Consider the following 25,234-nt stretch of genomic DNA (forward strand, 5'->3'; position numbering starts at 1 on the left):
TGAACAGGCTGGGGCTGTTTTCCCTGGAGTGTCGGAGTCTGAGGGGTGACCTTTTGGAGGTTTACAAAATTATGAAGGGCATGGATATGATAAATAGGCAAAGTCTTTTCCCTGTGGTTGGGGAGTCCAGAGCTAGAGGATGAGAGGGGAAAGATATAAAAGAGACCTAAGGGGCAACTTTTTCATGCAGAGGGTGGTACATGTATGGAATGAGCTGCCAGAGGATGTGGTGGAGACTGGTACAATTGCAACATTTAAGAGGCATTTGGATGGGTATATGAATAGGAAGGGTTTGGAGGGATATGGGTCGGGTGCTGGCAGGTGGGACTAGATTGGGTTGGAATATCTGGTCGGCATGGATGGGTTGGACCGAAGGGTCTGTTTCCATGCTGTACATCTCTATGACTCTATGACTCTAGTCATGGGGTACGGGCATTGCTGGCAAAGTCAACGTCAATATTTGTTGCTCAGCCATTGGCAATTAGGACAATATATTCCTGTGCATTCGCTGATGTAATAGTTTGCTGAAGGATCCCTGACTGATGCTATGAAAACTTCTTGTTTGGAAGTGCTTCCCACGCATGGCAGAGGTTCCATCCTAAGTCAGGATCTGCAGAAACCCATTCAAGAAACTGGGAACTTAGCATATGGGAATTTGAGTTCCAGCCTATTTTCCAAGACTTTTACTGCAAAATAGTAAGCTTACATCAAAGGCCTGCTTAAATTCCCATGAAAGTGTATTAATTTGAAAATCATTTGCTAAATTATTTAACTTATTGGTTCCAGGATGTGGTGGATGCCAGTTGACTTTTTTAAAATTTCTGCACTAAAAAAGTAATTGGTTGATTGTGAAGATATTTGGAATATTCTGACATTTTGCACGTGCCGCATTAATGCAAGTATTACTTCGCTATCTACAACATCAAAGAAAAGCAAGTTATCTGAATGCCGGCAATGAGCCATTGTGAGTAATTGTTCAATTTTTCTGCCACCAACACAACCACCCCTTTTATGGTGAACTGCAGCTGCTTCAGAGCCGTTTTAACATTTTCTTTTATCACAACCAAATGTACTGTTGGCCAAGCTCTTGGAGTGTACTTTGTCTCCATCCTCTTCAAACTCGGTGAGGCTTTTATATTGCATAGTTCAATCCCTGCCACACATCCTGATATTTGCCATATTCACAATGGTCAATATCACTAAATGTGGGGTAGAAAGTTGCTTTGAGTTATAGAAAAGAAATATAACCTTAATTTTGTGAGTGCAAAACCAAGCTATTTGGCATAGATTGAGGTCATGTTTTACGCAATAAAGTAACAGGCATAATTCCCACTTTCTAATGAATCTTGAGAGGTATCATCCATCAATCTCAGTCCTGTAGAAGTTATTCTACTAAAGGATGATAAAAGACATGACAATTTAACTTAATATCTAACTTTATTGAAAATGTTATATTTTGAACAAAGATTTGGGTCTGCCAAAAATGTTAAAATAATGAGAATTTATGAAGGGTACTCTGCATTTTGGTTTTTGAAGTAAAAGGAATTTACAATTGATTCTCTGACATCAACACTGCAGACTGAAGCTTGCCATGTGTTCAAATTGGCCGGAAAAGTGGAAAAATAAGTTGAAGAATGATTATTTTATGAAGGTTACTGGGATATTTTATTATAGGAGTAATCCGGCAGGTAAATTTTGAATTTCTGCTGGTGTCTTTTACTTTGCAAATTAATTATGCATTATCATGAATTTTATGAACTATGAAAAGGGGCACATAGTGCAAATAAACAAAAAAATGGTAAAATCACAGCCTGGTGAATCAATCTGTTTCAACTACTTCATATTGCACCCATCCCTGACAAATTGAGTGGCTTTTGATGCACAATGCATTACAGAATATGGCATAAATACTCCTGTTATTGCAAATATAATGACATCTGATGCTATCTATTTGTCTGAGGAACTATTGGTAACATTTCCTGTACAAATAAAGTTAACCTAACTACAGCAATAGTTTTGTCATCCAGTGTGCAGATATGCCACTCAGAATAATCTTGCAAAGCTATACAAAAGGGCAACTTCTGTAGATTTTTCAGTTTGACCCCATCAATAAACTCAAACTGAATAAACATTGGATACGATTTTGTGAGCTGGGTTTGTCCAGCTAGTGCTTGGAACTTGATGTCTTTTTCATTGTTTTACTTCTCAGCCAATAGATCCACCAAAACATGATTGGGAAGGCTGGTAGCCTATCCATCACAAGGGCACCACTGAATATGAGGGAAAAGTGGAACTTCTTCTTGGAATCTGTTGACCAGGTTGCACTGGAACACTTTTGCATGGTAACCCGAGTTGTCGGTTCACTTCTGATGCTGAAGTTAATAGTGCTGGTACTATAAAAGAGTTACATCGCTATTTACTCAAATCCAAATTTTCTGGAGTTTTTGTAGTACTCTACCAAATCCTTTACTGAAACTGAAAAGTTATTTTGACAATTATGCCACCTAATCAAGTCAAAGGAGAAGGTAAATCTCTAGGATTTGCAACAGTTTTCTCATCATAGCTTTAAGACCGAAAAAAAATTCAGGCTAATCAGAGTATCAGGACCCACACCAGTCTCAGTGCATAGATAAGATTATAGATTTTCAATGCCCCATTTCATTGGACAATCCCCTGTTTTGCATCATCATGGAGAATACAAATCACAGCTGGAGCCCTCACATATCTGTACCCTCGTTTCCAGTGAGTGTATAGAGCAACTTCAGCATGTGTAACAGCAAAGCCAGCAGCTATTAGAAGCTATCATCTGTGTGCATGTTGACTCGGTTTCATCAAAGAACTGGGTTTGTGAAATGACACTGGATGATCCAAAATCAAGGTTACTGATCACAATGACAGACAAAGACCCACATGCACACATCTATTTTGTGGGGTGAATTTGTACTTGCAGGGTTACATTGTACTTTGCTCAAAAACTGCATGAATTTATGTAAAACTCCGTTATCTCCCTTTTTAGTTTAGAATCAATCTAAACATCATGGCATAGACAGAGAACACAGGGAGCCAACACCTTCAACATATTGTCTAGCTATCATCGTGTTAACAGCTAACCCGAGAATGCAACTTTTAAAAAAAAAGGTTTTGTGATTTACACATGAAAGAAGTGAAACTATCACTGTATTCTAACAGATGAAAGGCTTAACAGACAATCAATTTTTCAATGTATAATTTCAGTTACATCACACTGTAAATTTTTGCTATAAATTCTGTGTTACGATTGAGCCCTCCACTATCACCTGATGAAGGAGCGTCGCTCTGAAAGCTAGTGTGCTTCCAATTAAACCTGTTGGACTATAACCTGGTTTTGTGTGATTTTTAACTTGATAAAGATTGTAATTGCATGCTGAACATTTCAGAATTTCAAGTTTTGGGATGTGCTTAATCTTGGTTTAGTAAAAATGAACCAAATAAGCCAGTCTCTGAGGTCAGGGTTGATGGAATCAAAGCTTGAAATGTAAGAACTTTGTCATTTTATTTTTGTGTCTTTATAAACTGTAAGCTGCAAGGTTAAAAATAAAAACTGCTTTAAAAACAGGGATTTACCAGGACGACTGCTTGATTTCACAGCAAGGAATTAAAAAACGATTGTGAACTCTGTTGTTTTGTGACTTTAAGTTTCTGGAATGTGAGGATGATCAGGAGCTGCAGAATTGCTTACAAGTACAACTGGTTTGTTATCAGCTAACTGAGTAGTTGGAAATAGAAACAAGTAACTGAGGCACAGAGAAAGAGATAGATCGATAGAAAGTGAGAGAGAGAGAGAAGTATGTGCTGTTGTTTTCCCTAGCAGGAGTTTCCTGTTCTCTGCACTAAAACAAAACTCACATTAAACATGAAGAGAAACAAATACCTTTCCTGCAGCACTTGCTGTAGGCTGTGTTTTTTGAACTGATAAATCAGAAATCATTTTTCATATGAATCAATCACTTGTACTTCTTACAAACCAGTGGAGGCTTCTCGAGAAAGACAACTGAATCCTAAAGGGCCTGGTTAGCCGAGGAATGTTCATCTCACATCAGAATCGGAAAGCAAAGGCGCGGAACTAACTTTTCAGTTTTTCCCAACTTCCACCAATAAGTTATTTTCTTTATTTGTGTGTGTGTATGATTTTGTGTGTGTGTGAGAGAGAGAGAGGTGGGGGCGAGGGGGATGGTGGGTGGAGGGGATCTATGAGTGGATTACAGTTTTATTTGGTTGTGTTATATGCCAAGGGTATATATCTGTTTATTTGTAGTTATAGCCTAATTAATTATAATAGATAATAATTCTTGGTTAGAACTGAAACTTGCTTTGTATCAACTCTGCTCTGGAAGTCAGGTAAATTGGGATAGCTTGCACACTTTAAAAAGGCATGTTCAACATTTCACACTGATCTGGGAATAGTGAGCTTTGATTTATGGTGTGTTACCCAAGTGGGTTATTACCCAAGTGGGTTATTACCCAAGTGGGTTATTACCCAAGTGGGTTAGAACAACAACAGGAAGCACTCCAAGGAAGCAACATTTTGCCATATGCTGATAATCTGCAATCCTGGTAAACCTCATCAATGTCTAACTCATTGTATCAATGTGGTAATCTCAAACAAATTTGTCACTAGACCACAAAATTAATATTGTACAAAGAAACAATAAAATGATTATTTCATACAAAATTGCTATTGCATTTAAAATCAGCAAGCAAAACCAATGGAACTTTATTTCCCACAAAAAGCATGATTGTCAACTTTTTAATTCAATAACTAGTATCAGCAAAATGTTTATGTAAAAGTTTTATTCTTGCATGCAAAGGTTTTGATTGACCCCACGACCACAAATCCTAACATTAGGTACAACACTTTGAATTCCCAGATTTAGCATCTTGCTCACTGCAGGACATTCAAAACAGTTTCAAGAAAATTTGAAATAAATTCACATGGAGATACCGCCACATCAAAAATCATAAGCTTAGATATACTTTTTCATCATGTTTCTATTACTAATAAGTCTTTCTACACTAATTTATTTTCTTTGGGCACACTGTATGGAGGCAGGACAGGACAGGACTTATAGGACGACATAAAGAAACCTACTGTTGGATAGAAGCTTGCAGTTGGTGATGTTCCCATGTATCTGCTGCTCTTTTCCTTCTAGGTGATAGTGTTTATTGGATTGGAAGAAGCCTTAGTGTTTTGCTACAGTGAATCTTGTACATGATGCATACTACTGCCATTGCATATCACTGGTGGAGACTGTGAATGACTAAAATGATAATCTGCTTTGTCTGGGATGGTGCTGGGCTTCTTGAATATTGCTTGAGCAACACTTAAAGTCATAGAGTCATAGAGCAGTACAGCACAGCAACAAACTCTTCGATCTAACTCATTCATGCCCACCAGATATCCTAAAATAACCTAGTCCTATTTGCTAGGACTTGGTCCATATCCCTCTAAACCCTTCTAGTAATATACCCATCCAGATGCCTTTTAAATGTCATAATTGTACTAGCTCCCACCAGTTCGTCTGGCAACTTATTCCATACATGGACCACCTACTGCATGAAAAAAGTTGCCCTTTAGGTCCCTTTTATATCTTTCCCCTCTCACCCAAAACCTATGCCCTCTAGTTCTGGACTCCCCCAACCCTAGAAAAATACCTTGTTTATTTAACTTATCCATGCCCCTCATGATTTTAGAAACATCTATAAAGTCACCCCTCAGCCTCTGATGCTCCAGGGAAATCAGCCCCAGCCTGTTCAGCCTGTCCCTATAGCTCAAACCCTCTAAACCTGGCAACATCCTTGTAAATCTTTTCTGAACCCTTTCAAGTTTCACAACATCCTTCTGAAAGGAAGGAGAGCAGTACTGCACACAATATTCCAAAAGTGGCCTAACCAATATCTTGTACAGCCGCAACATGACCTCCCAACTCCTATATTCAATTCTCTGACAAATACAGGAGAGCATACCAAACGCCTTCTTCACTATCCTATCTACCTACTATATAGAAGTGGAGATTTTCAATCAGATTCTTGATTTGCATCTGAAGAGGATGGATAAGCTTTGGGGAGACAGGAGTCGAGTTACTTACTACAGAATTCTCACCCGACGTCCTTTGCCAATTAGGAAATGGGAAAGCCTCCAGAAAACAGGAAACCACCATTTTCATCGGAATCAAGTTAGAAATATCTGCAGTAAGTAAGATAATTTACGGGTTTATTAGAATGAAACACTTATTGCATCACTATCATAGAGTTTAAAAGCTTTAAACAAAGAGAGTATTACAACATTGCTTTAACTGATTTTTATATTTGAAGAAACTTTAAGGCCGGAGGATTAAAAGAACATTGTCCTATTAAGGATTAAAAAGCTTCGAATCAGCAGCTATTACATGTTGCATGATCATTAAATATTTGAGGCAATCCAAACAAAATAGCACTGAGATAATATAGATTTGAAACAACTTTAAAGAAATAACCATATATGACCACACTAAGGAGAAAGGGAAGAAGTAATATTAAGAAAAATACATATAATGCAAGAGAAGGGCCAAAGAGAACACAGGGTTAGACATTTTGGAGAAAAAAGATTTCTTAAGATACAGAATTGCTTCAAGACTAAAAACGAAATCTCATGCTGAATAAATAATTATGCTCAAATACACTCAAATATATAGGAATTGGGACATCATATTGAGGTTGTATGGAAAGTAGTTGAGGCCTATTCTGGAGGACTATCTGCAATTCTGGTTTCCCTGCTGGAGGAAGGATAATATTAAGCTGGAGAGGATTCAGAAGAGATTTACCAGGAATGGAGGGTTTGAGTTACAAGGAGAAGTTGGTTAAGCTGAGGCTTTTTTCATTGGAGCGGAGGTTCTATAAACCTTACGGAGGTTTATAAAATTATGAAGGGTAGAAATAAGATGAATGGCCTGTGCCTTTTCCTTAGGATGAGGGATTTCAAGACTAGTGGGCATATTCCTAAGGTGAGAGGAGAAAGTTTTTAAAAAGATATGAGAGGTAATTTGTTTACACAGAGAGTGGTTCATGTGTGGAATTGGTAGAAGCAGCCACAGTTACAATATTTAAAAGACATTTAGCTAAGTACATGAATAGGAAAGTATTGGAGGGATATGGGCCAAGTGCAGGCAGATGGGACTAGTTTAGTTTGGGAACGTGGTCAGCACGGACATTTGGACTGAAGGGTCTGTTTCCACACTGTATGACTTCATATGTAAATGCACAATACTTTGGATACTGAATTTATGAAATTGAAAAAAAAAACAGAAGGTGTTGGAGAAATTCAGCAGATCTGATAATATCTGTGGAGAGAAAAATTGAATGATCATTTCAAGTTCAGTTACAGAGACAAGTCTTAAAATAAAGAACAAGAACAAAGAAAATTACAACACAGGAACAGCTCTTTGGCCCAGGCTTGGGGCGTCGAAGGGCCTGTTCGTGTTCTTTAATTTCTCCAATGCTTTCTGTTTTTTTTCTATTTCTGAACTTCAGCAACCACAGTATTAAGCTTTTATATATAAAATCATAGCAGCATGAAAACAGACCTTCGGTCCAACTAGTCCAATCTGTCGACTCAACCTGTTGTCTATTTTTTAAGGATCTGTATCCCTCTGCTCCCTCCCCATTCATGTATTTGGTTAGATGCATCTTTAATGACACTATCACACCCGCCTCTACCACCTCTGCTGGCAATGCGTTCCAGGCACCCATCACCCTCTGCGTAAAGAATTTTCCACGCATATCTGCCCTAAACTTTCTTTAATGACACTATCACACCCGCCTCTACCACCTCTGCTGGCAACGCGTTCCAGGCACCCACCACCCTCAGCGTAAAGAATTTTCCACGCATATCTGCCCTAAACTTTTCCCCCTCACCTTGAACTCGTGTTCCCTAGTAATTGAGTCCTCCATTCTGGGAAAAAGCTTCTTGCTATCCACCCTGTCTATACCTCTCATGATTTTGTAGAACTCAATCAGGTCCCCCCTTAAACTCTGCCTTTTTATTTAAGAATATCCTAATCAACTCAACCTCTCTTCATAGCCAGTGCCCTCCATACCAAGCCACATCTTGGTGAACCTCCTCTGCACCGTCTCCAAAGCATCCACATCCTTTGGGTAATGTGGCGACCAGAACTGTACGCAGTATTCCAAATGTGGCCGATCCAAAGTTTTATATAATTGTAATATGCCCTGCCAACACTTGCACTCAATACCCTGTCTGATGAAGGAAAGCATGCTATATGCCTTCTTGACCACTCTATCGACCTGCATTGCCACCTTCAGGGTGCGATGGACCTGAACACCCAAATCTCTCTGTACATCAATTTTCCCCAGAGCTTTTCCATTTACTGTATAGTTTGCTCTTGAATTGGATCTTCCAAAATGTGTCACCTCACATTTACCTGAATTGAATTCCATCTGCCCTTTGTCCGCCCAACTCTCCAATCTATCTACATTCTGCTGCATTCTCTGACTGTCCCCTTCACTATCTGCCACTCCACCAATCTTAGTTTCATCTGCAAATTTGCTAATCAGACCACCTATACCTTCCTCCAGCTCATTTATATATATCACAAACAACAGTGGTCCCAGCACGGATACCTGTGGAGCACCACTGGTCACAATTCTCCAATCTGAGAAACTCCCTTCCATTACTACTGTCTGTCTCCTGTTGCTCAGCCAGTCCTCTATCCATCAAGCTAGTACACCCTGGACCCCATGCAACTTCACTTCCTCCAACAGCTTACCACAGGGAATCTTATCAAACATCTTACTGAAGTCCATGTATATGACATCTACAGCCCTTCCCTCATCAATCAATTTTGTCACTTCTTCAAAGAATTCTATTAAGTTGGTAAGACATGATCTTCCCTGCACAAAACCATGCTGCCTCTCATTAATGAGTCTATTTTCTTCCAAATGGGAATAGATTCTATCCCTCAGTATCTTCTCTTGCAGCTTCCCTACCACTGGTCTGTAATTACCTGGATTATCCCTGCTACCCTTCTTAAACAAGGGGACAATGTTAGCAATACTGCAGTCCTCTGGGACCTCACCCATGTTCAAGAATGCTGCAAAGATATCTGTTAAGGCCCCAGTTATTTCCTCTCTTGCTTCCCTCAGTAATCTTGGATAGATCCCATCCGGACCTGGGGACTTGTCCACCTTAGTGCTTTTAAGAATACCCAACATTTCCTCACTCCTTATGCTGAATAGAGTAATTAAACATCCATCTCTAACCTCAACATCCATCATATTCCTCTCCTCAGTGAATACCAATGCAAAATACTGATTCAGAATCTCACCCATTTTCTCTGATTCCAAACATAACTTTCCTCATTTGTCCTTGAATGGGCCAACCCTTTCTCTAGTCACCCTCTTGCTCCTCATATACGAATATAAGGCTTTGGGAGTTTCGTTAACCCTGTTTGCTAAAGATATTTCATGACCCGGGCTGTGTTCCCTGGAGCGGCGGAGGCCGAGGGGTGACCTTATAAAGGTTTACAAATGAGGGGCATGGATAGGATAAATAGACAAAGTCTTTTCCCTGGCGTCTGGGAATCCAGAACTAGAGGGCATAGGTTTAGGGTGAGAAGGGAAAGATATAAAAGAGACCTAAGGGGCAACTTTTTCACACAGAGGATGGTAGGTCTATGGAATGAGCTACCAGAGGAAATTGTGGGGGAGGCTGGTACAATTGCAACATTTAAGAGGCATTTGGATGGGTATATGAATAGGAATGGTTTGGCAGGATATAGGCCAGGTGGTGGCAGGTGGGACTAGATTGGGTTGGGATATCTGGTTGGCATGGACGGGTTGGACTGAAGGGCCTGTTTCCATGCTGTACATCTCTATGACTCTCTATGACCCATTTTAGCCCTCTTAATTCCTCATTTTAGATTGGTCCTACTTTCCCAATATTCTTCCAAAGCTTTGCCTGTTTTCAATTACCTAGACCTTATGTATGCTCCGTTTTTTTCCTCTTAGCTAGTCTCACAATTTCACCCGTCATCCATGGTTCCCTAATCTTGCCATTTCTCTCCCTAGAGTCTTAGGACTCTAATGTTTGCTGCTTTTGTCACTCCAAACTTGACTGCCAGATTTGCTGAGTTTCCCAAGCATTTTGTGCTTTTATTTAAATAAATATACTATTCAGTAGGTCCTACAATTCATTTCTAAAAATATTAATTCATGAGATCTGGGCATTGCTGGCTAAGCCAATCTTTGGTGCCCATCCCTTGTTGACTTTGAGAAGAAAATGTTGAATTGCTCTCTTGAACTGATTTGGTGCTTGGTGTGCAGATACACCCACAGTGCTGTGAGTGTTCCAGGACTTTGACCCAGAGACCGTAATGGAATGGTGATATTGTTTCAGGTTAGGATGGCATGTAACCTGGAGGATAACATGATGCTCTCAGAGGAGCCTTAAGTTATTGCAGAGTATCTTATGGATTACATACACTGCTGCCATTCTGTGTCGGTGGTGAAGGAAGTGAATTTGAAAGGTATTGGATGCTGATGTTATACATGACCAACTTACACAAGAAGGCAGATACTTTGGAAGAAGTTTGAATAACTTTGAGAATTACTTTAATCTGAGAAGAAATGCAATTCTGGAAAGAACAATACTTAACAGAAGAACTCAACATCTGGGGAAATACATAGCTTATTCTATTAATGACCTCTATATATTAGCTGAGAATAGCTGTTGGAATTATTTATGAGTCTATGTCAGATTTATTACAGTCCAAGGAAGATTTGACTTTGGATAAAGTAATCAAATTGTGCTGGAATTTTGTGACCTTTCCTCCATTATAATGCCAGAAGTAGAGATGTTTGGTGATGATTGCACAATCTTCAGCACTGTTAGCAACTCTTCAGATTTTGAAACAATTCATGTTCAAGTTTAACAAGACCTGGACAATATTCAGGCTAAGGTTGAAAAGTGGCAAGTAAAATTTGCACCGTACAAATGCCAGGCAATAACCAACTCAATCTAACCATTGCCCTTCGACATTCAATGGCATTACCCTGACAGAATTCCCCACTGTCAATATCCTTGGTGTAACCATTGATCAGAAACTCAATTGGACTGATCATATAAGTACAATATCTACAAGAACAGGTCAGAGGCTCAGAATGATGCATTGAGTAACTCACCTCCTGACTCCCCAAAGCCTGTACACCATCTACAAGGCACAATACACTTGTCTGGATGAGTGGAATTCCAACAACGCTCAGAAAGCTTGATACTATCCAGGACAAAGCAGCCCGCTTGATTGGCACCAGATGCATAGATACTCATTCCCTCCACCTCTGATGCTCAATAGCAACAGGGTACACTATCAATAAGATGCACAGTAGACACTTGCCACACACCCTTGGACAACATGTTCCGTGAATTTAGAAGAAGGGCAGCAGATTCATGGAAACACTACCATTTCCATGTTCCCTTCCAAGCCATTCACCAACCTGACCTGGAAATATACCACCATTGCTTCACTGTCTCTGGGTTTCCTTTCCTGACAGTATTACCTATAGCACATGGACTGCAGTGGTTGAAGAAAGCAGCTCATTGCCACCTACTCAAGGGCAGCTAGGACAATAAATACTGGCCAGCCAATGATGCCCACATCTCACATCTTACAAGTGAATTTAAAAAAAGCAGAAGCCATTAAGACTCAGAACTAAATTCTGAGATGAAAAGGTCATCTTACTGCTGGAAAGCAATAGATACTGTCCATTTTAAAAGGTTTAAACAAACTGTAGATAGACATGGAGAGTAGGCCAGACAGCAGACACTAAGATTTAGCATCTGAACTCTGGAACAAAACAGACTCACAAAAATAAACAAAGTCATAAGAACCATACAGTTGCTCTCTCATAAGAGAAAGACAGAGACAATGGTTTAATCTAAGTGTCACCATACCTCAGGCAAGGGGCAGCACGATGTTTCAGTTGTTAGCACTGCTGCCTCACAGCGCCAGGGACCCAGGTTCGATTCCAGCCTCGGGCGACTGCCTATGTGGAATTTGTACGTTCTCCCTGTGTCTGCATGAGTTTCCTCTGCTCCTCCCACAATCCAAAGATGTGCAGGTTAGGTGAATTGGCCATGCTAAATTGCCCATAGTGTCTAGGGATGTGTAGGTGCATTAGTCAGGGGTAAATATAGAGTAATAACGTAGGGGAATAGCTGTGGATGAGTTACTCTTGTTGGGCTGGAGGGCCTGTTTCCACACTGTAGGGATTCTATTCTATTCTATTCAAGGGGAGAGGTTGAGAGGGAGAGCCTTGCATGGTAAATTCAACCTATATGAGAATTAAACTCAAACTATTGGTATCTCTCTGTCTTCCAAACTGGCATCCAGCCAATTGAGCCAACTGATCCCCGCAAGAGCAAATAGTGCCCAGCTATTACAAAAGAGTTATACGTCTGCAAAACTGTTGGTCATTTTCAGAAGGTATGCAGAAGGAGGACTCAGTTTCACGGCAGCAAAATTGCTTACTCATATAAAGAGGTGAATGTGGTCAAACCCCTATTTGAGAAGATGTACCTGAGAGATCCCTCGGAGAATTTGGTGATTCAACAGATTTCAATTTGATGGTTAATTTGCATACCAACCGACATCTCTTTCATTTTGTTTGTTCGCTTGTGCGATGTGGGCATCACTGGCTACCCATCCCTAGTTTCTCTTAAGAAGGTGGTGGTGAGCTGCCTTCTTGAAACGCTGCAGTCCATGTGCTGTCGGTAGACCCACAATGCCTTTCGAGTGGAAATGCCATGACTTTGACTTCCAAGTCTCCAGGTCAGAATGTTGAGTGGCTTGGAGGGGAACATGCAGGTTGCAGTGTTTCCAAGTATTTGCTGCCTTTGTCCTTCTAGGTAGAAGTATTTGGAAGGTGCTATCTCGGATATTTGGTGAATTTGTGTGGTACATCTTATAGATGGTAAACACTGCTGCTACTGAGTGTCAGTGATGGAGGGAGTGGACGCTTGTGAATACAATGCTAATCAAGCAGGCTGCTTTGTCCTGGAAGGTCTCAAGCTTCTTGAGTCATGTTGGGGCTGCACTTATCCAGGGAAGTGGGGAATATTCCATCATACTCCAGACTTGTGCCTTGTAGACAGTAGACAGGTTTTGGGGAATCAGGAGGTGAGTTACTCACTGCAGTATTCCCCACATCTGACCTGCTCTTGTATCCATTGTGTTCTTATGGCAATTACAGTTGCATTTCTGGTTCAATGGTAACCCCAAGATGTTGATAGTGGGGGATTCAGTGATGGTAGCAGCAAATAATGTCAACATGCAGTGGTTAAATTGTCTCTTATTGGAGATGGTCATTGTCTGGCATTTGTGTAATGTGAATTTTAAGCTTGATATAGATGTATCAAAGATCTAGCAGTTCAAATCCCATGGCTGAAGTAACAGAATTTACATCCTGCAGATACAAATTACATTTATCCGAGGTTCAGTTCTCAACATTACAGATATGCTTAAAGTAACATTACAACATAAGAGGTGTCGGATAATAAAGAATGAATACACAATTCATGATCAGTAAGCCTCATTCTTTGTTCTTGCACACAGGACTAAGATGCCCTTTGTAATGAGATACCCTAAATTGTTGCCAGCATAATACTAAATATAGCATCATGTTAAGGAAGGATGCTAAGCCGCAATGTCTATCCACATCCAGGAAGATTCTGCATCCCTTAATGAATAAAGTTCAGATGAAACTTGAAAAAAATATCAAAATAGATATTACTTCCTGGTGACCAATCCAATTAGGTTTTGTTTGGCTATGGTTACTGCATTTAAACCCAACAGGTTCTTCAGAAAATACCTTGGCCTAATACAACTCAAAAAAGGAGGTTTCAAAGGAAATCCACCCTATGTCTACAGGCGATGAGAGTTAAGCTAAGTTGTCCAAAAGTAGAGTTTTGACCACACAATGGATTTTGTTAGATGCTGTTAGATGAGCAATCAAGACTCTTATTGCTTCATTGAGGAGATTTTGTGTCAACAAATTGTCATTTTGGATAGCCTCTGCTTGAGAGACTTTCTAGCAGACTATGTCCATTATATCACAAAGTTTGGAAAGTGACATATGCCAACTATTCAATTGAGAAATGGTTTAAGAGTACTGCCAAATTGTCCATACAGTTTTAAAATACCTCCAGGCCAAAGGGCTTTCTCTCACTGAAGAGGGATTTTCCAAGTAAACTATTCGATTTTTTGAACATTGCATTAACAAACATGAGATAAGGCTAAACCTCCAAAGATTAAAGACTATTAAGAATTTCCAACTCAAAAATAGCTTCATATCCTGCAAAGATTTCTAGACACGGTAAACCAGTTGGTAAATGTTTGCCTTACTTGGCAATGTTGGCTGAACTATTGAAGCAAGACACAAGAATGATTTTGGCATTTCCATCAGGAAGACGCTTTCCAAAAGGTCAAGGAAATGCTGATGCTCACAAATATTCTGATCCATGACAGCCCATCCTTCCCAATTATCAGAGCTGCAGATGTTTGAGGTACAGGCATAGGAGCAATGTTCTTTTAAAAACAAAAAGATGGGTGTCAGAAACCTTTGTAGTACATTTCCAGGACATTGTTAGACAGGGAGAGACAAAACACGGTATAGAAAAGGACCCTCTGTTGGTCACATGTTGGTCTACATCTTTAAGTTGAACGTTCTCATTAAGATAGATTGTAATCTATTTGGCACCCCATTAGGTGACAAAGAATTGGCAAGGATGCCTCCATGAATAGAGAAGTTCCTACTTTATGAAGTTTGCTTGTAAGACCAAATATGTGCATGGCAAGCTTCAAATCATGGCAGATGTATTGTCCAGAATGACACTCGACAGCCTTACATTGATGAGGGATTTGTTTGTGAAACCTAATCATGTGCTTTGGTCACAGTGATAAATGGTCAGCAAAAAAAAAACAGGTTGAACAACTTTTAACAGGAACAAAAGAAACACCAAGCATGTCTTACTTTGTCAACAATGTATCGAAGTTTAGATAGATCAAACACCTGATAGGTTGGCTTTGAAGATCTATTTTTATCATCGGCAGAATTGTAACATTATGGATGGCCTTGTGGCATTTGTTGGGAGGATCTTCATTCTACCTTTGCGGCAGAATGATATCTCAAACAAAATACAGCAGTAATACTCAGGCATTAGTAAGTGTAAAGCCAAGGCTCAGGAACCAGTGCTGTGGCCAGGAATCTCAAAGAGGATTATAGATGTCAGAGATGACTGTGAAACCTGTGCCGTTCACAGGCCTGAGCAGACAGAATCTCAGATCCTTACCCCGTCAAGTCCTGAGAACTGATCTATTTATGTCTGCTTGATGATTTTACTGTATTTAAGTCATCATGTTTTTGTGATTGATTTCTAAAAATTATTATGAGCATTTAATGCACATCCCTGGTTGTCCTTCAGAATGTGGGGATGAGCTGTCTGCTTGGACACTTACAGTCCATTTGTTGTAAGTAGGTCCACAATACCATTAGGGAAGGGTTTCCAGGATTTTGCCCCACTGAAAGATAAATGATGATACAGTCAGGATGATGTGTGGTTTGGAGGAGGACTTGCACATGGTGGTGTCCCCATCCGTCTGCTGCCCTTGTGATTCTAGGTGGTAGAGGTCACAGGTTTGGAAGGTGTTGTCAGAGGATCCTTCATGAATTGTTGTGGTGCATTTTTAGGTGGTGCTCACTGCCATCATTATGCATTAGTGGTGAAGAAAGTGAATGCTGCAAGTGATAGATGTGGTGTCATCCAAGTGGGATGCTTTGTCCTGGATGGTGTTAAGTTTCTTGAGTATTGTTGAAGCTGCAGGCTAGTGGAGAAAATTCCATCACTCTCTTGAATTGTGCCTTGTAGATGGCAGACAGATACCACAGCAGCAAAAGAAGACAAAGATCCCAAAATAAAAACAATATTCTGGAAAAATTGAAAACAAGTCTTTAAACAACAGGGAGCTTTAGTGGTTTAATCATTGTGGTGTCCATGGTGCTTTCTTTGCTCTAATTTCCAGGAAAAAGACATACCTAGTAAAATATCATATTGTGGTGCTGTGTGTTGATTTAAATAGTTTTACACAGAACCTCAAGTCTTAATGATGCTTGCTGAGAACCCAAAACCATAGCTTCCTCTTCATCACATTAAACAACTCTATCTGCATTAGGAGCATAGCAAGCTTTCTGCTTTTTCTTCAGAATAACGTATTGGACAACAGTGGTGCTTAACAGCAATAATGGAACATAGCAGCCCTAGTGAAGTATTGTAGTTCTGCTGGTACATACCAACTTTGAAGGAACACAGCAGTTTTACTGGAGCACTCTGGCCACACTAGAGGCCAGCAGATGTACTGAAGCACAGCAGCCTTCATGCAATGCAATAGTCCGAATGGAACAGACACAGCATCACTACTGAGCATTACAGCTCTAGTGGTGTGCAGCAACTGCACAAAACCACAGGTAGCCACTACGGCTCTAAAGTCCTCTGAGAGCAGTGCTACTAGAGAATTGTATCCTTACTGGAACACAGCAGCTCTCCTGGTGAACAGCCTCCCCACAAGAGGTCAACAGGCTAGTTCAAACACAGCAGCCAACTAGAGTGCAGCAAGATTCCTGGAGAACAATAGTTCCATTACGGGAAAGCAATCCTACTGGAGAACAGTGGTGCATATTGGTCCCTTTGTATCCTATTTCAGATTAAGCTGCTTTAATTTTCGCAGCACCCAAATTCCATATTACACTAATTAATATTATCAACATTTTCAAAAATATTCAAGGAAAACATTTCATTTTCTGTTAGTAATGACTCTTTCCAATATCCAAAGCAAATCTTCTTGTCTACTACAAATATTCATTTCAAAAAACTATATTTCACAGAAAAATAACCAGCAAACATATAAAATGCTATTTCTTTGTCCAACACCTTCATTCATATTTTTCTCTCAAATAGTCTTTGATACATGTTGACATTTTGACCCAGGCCTATTAGTTCTAAAGTGATAGCACAGTCTGAAAATGTACAGAATTTACCATTGCACATCTCTGGGATTCTTTCAGGGTGAGCTATATACTGAATCACACTGGAAAGAAAATGTTCCTAATGATGCAAGAGGGCATTTTGAGTGATTCCAGGTTATTTAAGACACACTACTGGATAATGTTTTTGGTATAGCTTAATCTCTTATTAGCTGTTTACCCTTTAGCTCAGAAGATCAACATAGCCTATGTCGTCCAGACAAGAGCATCCAACTTGAAATTGCAAACTGATTGGGTAGAGATGAGCTATGCTGACTTCTTGCCCATTTTGAGTTACACCCAATTCTCTGTAATGGGACTTTCTGGTGTAAGACTGACTGTTTGAAGCAGGCTGCAATTAAATATTGTCTGCCAGAAGAAACTTCTTGCACATTATTTGCAAACATTGATTCACAGTCAGGTATAATTGAAATAGGCATTCAGTGCTTTTTAAGTGATGTCAAATCCATGGAAGGCAACAGAAATAAAAAAGAAATAGAGATGAAGTAACTATGTAGCGTCCATTCGTAGCTGTTATATTCATTTTTCTTCTCTATTGGAACCTGTGAAAGATTCATTAGACCACTGTCACGTATTAAAATTAGATAACTATGTTGTAATGTATCTGGAATGTTTGAATACTACCCCAGTTAATTGTGCCAATTGGAGATTTAAACTGAAAGTGAGGGTCACAGTAAATGAAAACCTGCCAAATCTGTCTTGTGTTCCCCATGGTTGCCATGCTCCTGTACCATCCTGCTCTCCAGTCTGGTCCCTTGTACAGATGCCAGAATTCCACAGTGCTTAATGTATAGTTCAGCAGCTTCTTACCGTCTGCTGGCAAAGCTTATACTCTGGAACTTGCACTATATCATGCCTGGAGTAGCTGACCTGTTTTTACAGTTATGTATCAATTCCTACATTAACTCATCAGTACTAACACTTTGAGTCCTTTGGAAGGTGATTATATTAAGGATGATTCGAGATAATTTCAAGATTTTCTTAGCAGTGCTTCTAAATCAAGAACACATGGCAGGAGCTGTAATACATTGGGAAAAACTGATGTGCAGCCTCAGAATTCCTTTTTATAGCCATGTTTATTCAACATCACTTATCCTGTCATCATACCCTCCCACTCTGAGTCATGCTTTCCTACCCTATCCTTTGCATTGCTCTGTTTTTAAGTTCTGGTCCAGAGTACGAAGAATTTTCATTCCTTAATCACTTCTTAGCGTACTAATACTGGATCTCGGGAAGTAACAAGCTCATAAGAAATCTATAATCTATTCAGATATTCAAATACAATACAAGTACTCCAGCTTCACACAAATATAAAGTCAAAATGCAGAAACATTCAAGGGGCAATCAAGATAAAACTGATAGAGGAGACCACAAGGAAAGTTGGTGGCTCTGCTACCCCAGATTCTCAATTTCATTTTATCCTTCACCTACCATTGCCTCTCCACCTCTTCACAGCCATTTTGGGTAGGGAGCTGGTCAGCATTATATATATGAGACCTTTGAGTTAAAATCACACAGGCAAATTGAGGCAATTTGAGAGAGGTGATGGATGTTAGAAGTGTGGAAAAATGTACAGTTGCTTATGCATTTCTCCTCTCTCATTCCTCCCACCAATTTGGCTGAAACCAACCCCCAGTGAAAAACTTTGCCAGAAATTGGGTGCTTACCACATACAATTAATAATATTGCAGCAGGGTGGTTGGGGACAGTGCAAAGCATAGCATTCTGTCAACAGGCGTGTACATCTGCAGTATTACATAATGTCCAAAAGGGCTGTGTGTAGAAAATTAGGAAAAAAAGTATTCACACAGACTTTGACAAATTATGTGCATATTCAAAATAGGAACTGCTGTGTGCACATTTGAAAATGTGTGTAGAAAGATACCGTTCTTTCACTAGCTTGAAATTACCATATCAACTTATGACTCAAGTTTGTATTTCAAGGAGCCCTAGTAGCATTCTTGTTGCAAATATTCCTGCGCAATGAAAAGATTTTTACTCACCTGTTCATCAATAACAATTCATTAAAAATGATGAATGGTCTTGAGATTCTAAAGTTAATGTAACCATAGACACCTCAATGAGCTTAATGTTATCTGAAAAATTTAGCATAATTCAGCAGCATATAATGCTTGCAGGTAGTGTGCTAATGAAGAAACTATGCCTCACTAATAACTGGATATCTAACAAGTAGTCTTGACAATGTAGATGTAGTGAAATGGTGACAGGATAAATCTGGATGACATTACTAAGGACAAAGGATGGTCGTGCCAAAAAGGAGATCCTAGGAGGCCTCTTGAAGTAACAGAGTCAGAATGGGAAGAATTGCTGCTGTTGGCAAGCTGTGCTACAAATGTGGGTGGAACCAGATAAGGACATTCCCATAGAGATGGAGGGTGGGGGGAAGGTTTTTATACATGGTGTTGTTACTTTATTGAAGGTTGCAGAAAGGTCTAGGAGGACGGATGCAACACCAGAGTTTCACTCACAGACAGTATAATTTTTGACTTTTAAGAGAGCATCGACAAAAATGTAGGTTGGAAGAAGACACAGGGAGGGTAGAAAATGATGTCGATAAGCTAACTGACTGAGCAATGATGTGGCAAGTAGAATAAAATATGGGAAAACATGAAACTTTCCATTTTGGCAAAAGAATATAAAACTAAACATATTATCTAAATTGTGAGAGATTTCATAAACTTGAGAAGCAGAGTGATCGGGTGTTCTTGTGCATAATATGCAAATCATATTCAGATACAGCAAATAATCAGGAAAGCTAATCAAATGCTGTATTTTATTGTGAGGGAAACTGAATACAGAAGTAGGGATGTTATGCGTCAATTATATAGGGCACTGGTCAGACGTCACCTGGAATACTTTGCAAAGTAATAGTCACAGCAAGTAGGATGTAAATGCACTGAGACAGTTTAACAAAGGCTTACCAGACGAATACCTGGAGCGGATTCTGGATTAGTGGTGCTGGAAGAGCACAGCAATTCAGGCAGCATCCGAGGAGCAGTAAAATCGTCGTTCTGGGCAAAAGCCCTTCCCGAATACCTGGAGTGGGCTGGTTGTCTTATAAGGAAAGGTTGGAGTGCTAGCTGGGGGTTTGGAAGAATAAGAGATGACTTCATTGAAATATAAAGTCCTGGGGCGGGTGGTGGGGCCTCTTGCCAGAATAGATGTGAAGAGAACGTTTCATAAAAACACCCAAACTAGGAGTAACTCCTCAAGCTTTCTGTACCATGATTGATCTCATCTTGGCCTCAACTCCACTTTCCTGCCCTGCTCTCCATAACTCTTCAACTCATTACCATTTAAAGATTGAACCCCCTCTTAAATTTACTCAATGTCCCAGCATCCGCCATACTCTAGGATAGTGGATTCCACAGATTCGCAAGAAGGAATTCCTCTTCAATTCTACTTTAAATCTGCTACCCCTTATCCTAAAAGTTTTACTGCTTGTTTCTTTATGTTTCCTTTTATGGGAAGATCTAGAATTGGGGGGTCACTGTTTAAAGAATCAGATTTGCTCATTAAAATAGAGATTAGGTGAACTTATTTCTCCCAGAGGGTCATAAGGCTTTAGAAGTCTCTTCCTGAAAGTAGACTGCCCATGGACTTATATAGGAGAAATTTCCTCACTCAGAGAGTAATAAACCTGTAGAATTTTTTGCCACAGAAAACAGTTGAGGTGAAAACAATGGAACTTCCATCCTGAAAAGGTGTGAAACCTAGAGTCTTTGAACATTATTAACATAGAGGTAGATGTTTGTTTAGCAGAGGGGTGAAAGGTTACTGGGGTAAGAAGGAATGTAGATTTGAGGTTATAGTCAGATCAGCCATGATGTTATTGAATGGCAGAGCAGGATTGAGGAGACGGTTGGTTTAATCTGTTCCTGATTCATATTTTGTATAATTATATTTTAGGGCTGAAACTTAATTGGAGATTTTCAAATATTAACTCAAGGGAAATATAGATCTGTGAGGTGACAACAGGCTTAAGAATGTTTGCTCCATATTGTTGAACATAGAACATAGAACATTACAGCATAATACAGGTCTTTCAGCCCTCAATGTTGCACCGACCTGTGGAACCAATCTGAAGCCTATCTATCCTATACTATTCCATTCTCATCCATATGCCTATCCAATGACCTTTTAAATGCCCTTAAAGTTGGCGAGTCTACTACTGTTGCAGGCAGTGTGTTCCACGCCCCTGCTACTCTCTGAATAAAGAAACTATCTTTGACATCTGTCCTATATCTATCAGCCCTCAATTTAAAGCTATGTCCTCTTGTGTGAGCCATCGTCATCATCAGAGAAAGGTTCTCACTGTCTAATCCATCGAACCTTCCGATTATCCTGTACATCTCAATTACGTCACCTCTCAACCTTCTTCTCTCTAAAGAAAACAGCCTCAAGTTCCTCAGCCTTTCCTCGGAAGACCTTCCCTCCATACTAGGCAACATCTTAGGAAATCTCCTCTGAACCCTTTCCAAAGCTTCCACATCCTTCCTATAATACGGTGTCTAAAACTGTATGCAATACTCCAAATGTGGCCGTACCAGAGGTTTGTACAGCTGTAGTATATTGAGCAGAGAGGGCATTGGTAAGATTGTGTTACATAAGGTCGTGGTCATGAAGGAGTTCATATTCATTTTACATGACTACAAACCATTCTGTTAATGTCACACACAGTCTGTGAGTCAAGATAATACTCTAGTAATCAAAGGGAGTTGATTAGCTCCCAATGGTGCTAGTAAGGATGATGACACAATGTTATTTTTTAATATTTACTCATGGGACATGGACATCACTGGCTGGCCAACATTTTATTGTCCATCCCTACTTGCACTTGGAAAGTATTTCCAAGGGGGGGATGATGAGTGACTTGGAGGGGAATTTCAGGAGGTGGTGTTCTGATGTATCTGCTACCCTTGTTTTCTATATGAAAGCAGTTGTGCTGTCTGAGGATCTCTGGTGAATTTCTGCAGTGCATCTTGCAGATAGTCCATACTGCTGCTTATGAATATCGGTGGTGAAGGGAATGGATGCTTGTGGGTGTATTGCCAATCAAGCGAACTGCTTCTTTTTGAATGGTTCCAAGCTTATTGTATGTTGTTGAGGCTGCACTCATTCAGACAAGTGGGGAGTATTCCATGACACTCCTGACCTGTGCCTAGTAGATGGTGGACAGGCTTTGGGGAGTCAGGAGGTGAGTTACTTGCTGCAGTATTCCTAACCTTGAAATCGTTTTGGTAGCGACTGTGTTTATGTGGTGAGTCCAATTGTATTTTGCTGAAAATGTGTTGCTGGAAAAGCACAGCAGGTCAGGCAGCATCCAAGGAGCAGGAGAATCAACGTTTCGGGCATGAGCCCTTCTTCAGGATTCCTGAAGAAGCGCTCATGCCTGAAACATCGATTCTCCTGCTCCTTGGATGCTGCCTGACCTGCTGCGCTTTTCCAGCAACACATTTTCAGCTCTGATCTCCAGCATTTGCAGTCCTCACTTTCTCCCAATTGTATTTTGGTCAAAGCTATCTGAGTTAGCACAAAAATGTGCATCTGGGAAAGAAATTCAGTAGATCAAGTGACCTCTAGATAAGATAATGGATCAATATCAAGGTCCTCAAAGAATGATGACACCTGCAAAGGATATTTGAGAGATAAAAGACCTTCCAGTTGAGAAATGTCCAAAGATCAAAACCAAAGTCCATTTTGATGCGAGCAGCAGCAGAGGTAAGACAAACCCAGAAGACTGCAGCTAAGGTAAGGCAGCATTTTAAAATTACTTACCGGTAGCGGACAGCGGTGTTTTTCCTTTCACAGAAGGAGAGGGAGCAGCGGAGGAAGTGACGAGGACCAGAGGGGCAGCCGGGAAGGAAAGCAGTGACCATATATATCAGCAAGGTGGCTAATTGAATATAAGTTTGTTATTAATTTTATAGCAACTTGAACTAAGCTTTCTACTTTAGTACTGAGTGGGTGTTCAGATAAGTCGGGTATGGATGCTAGGGCAGTTGCTTGCTCCTCCTGCAGAATGTGGCAGGTGGGAGACATAGCACACGTCTCCGCTGGCTACGTTTGCGGGAAGTGCACCCAACTCCAGCTCCTTGAAAACCGTGTTAGGGAATTGGAGCTGGAGCTGGATGAACTATGGATCATTCGGGAGGCTGAGGGGGTAATTGAGAGGAGTTACCAGGAGTTGGTCACTCCTAAGGCTCAGGACAAGGATAAATGGGTTACAGTTAGGGGGAGGAAAGGGGACAGACAGACAGTGCAGAGATCCCCTGTGGACATTCCCGTCAGCAATAAGTATACCGTTTTGGATACTGCTGGGGGGATGACTTACCAGAGGAAAGCCATAGCAGTCAGTTCTCTGACACTGAGCCTGACACTGTGGCAAAGGAGGGTAGGGGGCAGAATAGAAAAGTACTCGTGGTAGGGGACTCGATAGTTAGGGGAATCGGCAGGAGATTTTGTGGTCAGGATCGGGATTCCCTGAAGGCATGTTGCCTCCCTGGTGCCAGGGTCCGGGACGTCTCCGATCGGGTGTATAAGGTTCTAAAAGGGGAGGGCGAACAGCCAGAAATCGTGTTACATATTGGCACTAATGATTTAGCCAGGAAAAGGATCGAGGATATAAAAAGTGATTTCAGGGAGTTAGGATGGAAGTTGCAAAGCAGGACGAACAGAGTAGTGTTCTCTAGTTTACTACTCGTGCCACGAGATAGTGAGGTGAGGAACAGGGAGGGGGCGCAGCTTAACACGTGGCTGCGCAGCTGGTGTAGGAGGGAGGGCTTCAGTAATGTAGATAATTGGGATGCCTTCTGGGGAAGGTGGGACCTGTACAAGAAGGACGGGTTGCATCTGAACTGGAAGGGGACCAATGTCCTGGGTGGAAGGTTTGCTTGAGTAGTTCGAGAGGGTTTAAACTAGCATGGCAGGGGGGTGGGAACCTGAGCTGTACACCGGAGGTGAGAGTTGATGCAAATGAGGCAATAGCAAGAGGTAGACCAGCTAAGTGGGAAGGATTTTCCTGGGAGGGAACCAAGGGATCAGTTAAAGTGTGTTTGCTTTAACGCAAGGAGTATCGGGAATAAAAGTGATGAACTTAGAGCATGGATCAGTACCTGGTGCTATGATGTTGTGGCCATAATAGAGACATGGGTTTCTCAGGGGCAGGAATGGTTGCTGGATGTTCCAGGGTTTAGAGCATTTAAAAAGAATAGGGAGGGGGGAAAAAGAGGAGGGGGTGTACCACTACTAATCAGAGAGGGTATCACAGCTACAGAAGCTTCCATTGTCGAGGAAGATCTGCCTACCGAGTCAGTATGGGTGGAAATTAGGAACAGCAAGGGAGAAGTCACCTCGTTAGGGGTTTACTACAGGCCCCCCAATAGCAGCAGGGAGATGGAAGAAAGCATAGGTTGGCAGATTTTGAAAAAGTGTGGACGCAGTAGGGTTGATGTAATGGGTGACTTTAACTTTCCCACTATTGATTGGAACCTCCTTCGAGCAGAAGATTTGAATGGAGCTGTTTTTGTAAGGTGTGTTCAGGAGGGTTTCCTAACTCAGTACGTTGACAGGCCGACGAAGGGAGAGGCCATTCTAGACTTGGTGCTCGGCAATGAGCCGGGGCAGGTATCAGATCTTGTGGTGGGAGAGCATTTTGGTGATAGTGACCACAACTGCCTCACATTCTCTATAGCTATGGAGAAGGAGAGGATTAGGCAAAATGGGAGGCTATTTAATTGGGGAAGAGGAAACTATGATGCGATTAGACATGAGTTAGGAAGCATAGACTGGGAGCAGTTGTTTCATGGTAAAGGCACTATAAACATGTGAAGACTGTTTAAGGAACAATTGTTGCGAGTGATGAATAAATATGTGCCTCTGAGACAGGCAAGAAGGGGTAAGATAAAGGAGCCTTGTTTGAGCTTCTTGTCAAAAGGAAGAAGTTAGCTTACATAAGGTGGAGGAAGCTAGGGTCAAGCTCAGTTCTGGAGGATTACAGGCAGGCGAGGAAGGAGCTCAAAAATGGTCTGAGGAGAGCCAGGAGGGGGGCACGGATTAGGGAGAACACAAAGGCATTTTACACTTA

Source organism: Chiloscyllium plagiosum, chromosome 3 (genome assembly GCF_004010195.1).
Source record: "Chiloscyllium plagiosum isolate BGI_BamShark_2017 chromosome 3, ASM401019v2, whole genome shotgun sequence".
Taxonomy (NCBI): Eukaryota; Metazoa; Chordata; class Chondrichthyes; order Orectolobiformes; family Hemiscylliidae; genus Chiloscyllium; species Chiloscyllium plagiosum.